Genomic DNA, 860 nt, shown 5'->3' on the forward strand with positions numbered 1-860 from the left:
TATATATATATATATATGTGTATGTATATATATCTCAACATAGCTTTTTATATGTTAATACAGATAAGACTGTTTCACACAAGCTACTGTAACTGCTGTGTGACCAAACACAAATTAGTCAGCACTGTATGACCTGTTTATTAATTATCCGACTGATCACTTTGTTTAAAAATGTATTCCTGGTCTTCAGTTTCAGTGATTTAAAAACCCTCCAACATCGAAGAAAGTGCTGCTCTGCAGTGTGCCCGACACACTGATGCTGCACCATCTTGTTACTAAGACATAATGAAACTTTTTCATCATTATGTCATTGGAATTATGATGTTATCTGCTACCTGCATAGTGTGAAAAAGAAGGCACACTTGCATTCCTCATGTCTGTAAAGACAAAGGGAGTTCGAGGCCTGGTGTGTTAGACAGGGCCGTATTCATAATGCTTCCTAGTACAAGGACAGGGATAATGTTTGTCGCTGATCTCAGAGATGCGCTCACATCTCGCATCAAACGGAATATCGGCAGAAATGAAAGGGATCACAACACTAAGATATTTGGCAACTGGAAAAAAAGCAACAGTGCTTGTTTATAGATTTACATGCCGACCAACGCTGCTACTGGCCAGCAATCGCATAAAAGCTGATGATTAGCCAATCACATGCGTCATACCTAGCAATGGGGGTCAACCACTCCTCACTAAGGTAAACATTGCTGTCCCTTCCTTGTTTTGAGTTTCCTAAAATCCCCCAGACTTGTTAGAAATGTTGAGGCAAAGTTAGGAGCTCTCTGGGAATACTCTCACAATGTTTGTGAATACGCCCCCTGAAGTATACGTTTGAGGATTAACTCTACCTGCCCCCCCCCCCC

The 860-nt window shown here is 40.9% G+C and overlaps 1 protein-coding gene across 1 annotated transcript in view; it reads left to right on the forward strand.

Annotated features, from left to right (window-relative positions):
* The window catches only part of mlycd (malonyl-CoA decarboxylase), an 11,348-nt gene that overhangs the window by 9,401 nt on the left and 1,087 nt on the right, over window positions 1–860 (forward strand). The gene's annotated exons all lie outside the window — the stretch shown is intronic.

The sequence above is a fragment of the Anarrhichthys ocellatus genome, unplaced genomic scaffold (genome assembly GCF_004355925.1).
Source record: "Anarrhichthys ocellatus isolate YVR2014 unplaced genomic scaffold, GSC_Weel_1.0 scaffold2, whole genome shotgun sequence".
Lineage (NCBI taxonomy): Eukaryota > Metazoa > Chordata > Actinopteri > Perciformes > Anarhichadidae > Anarrhichthys > Anarrhichthys ocellatus.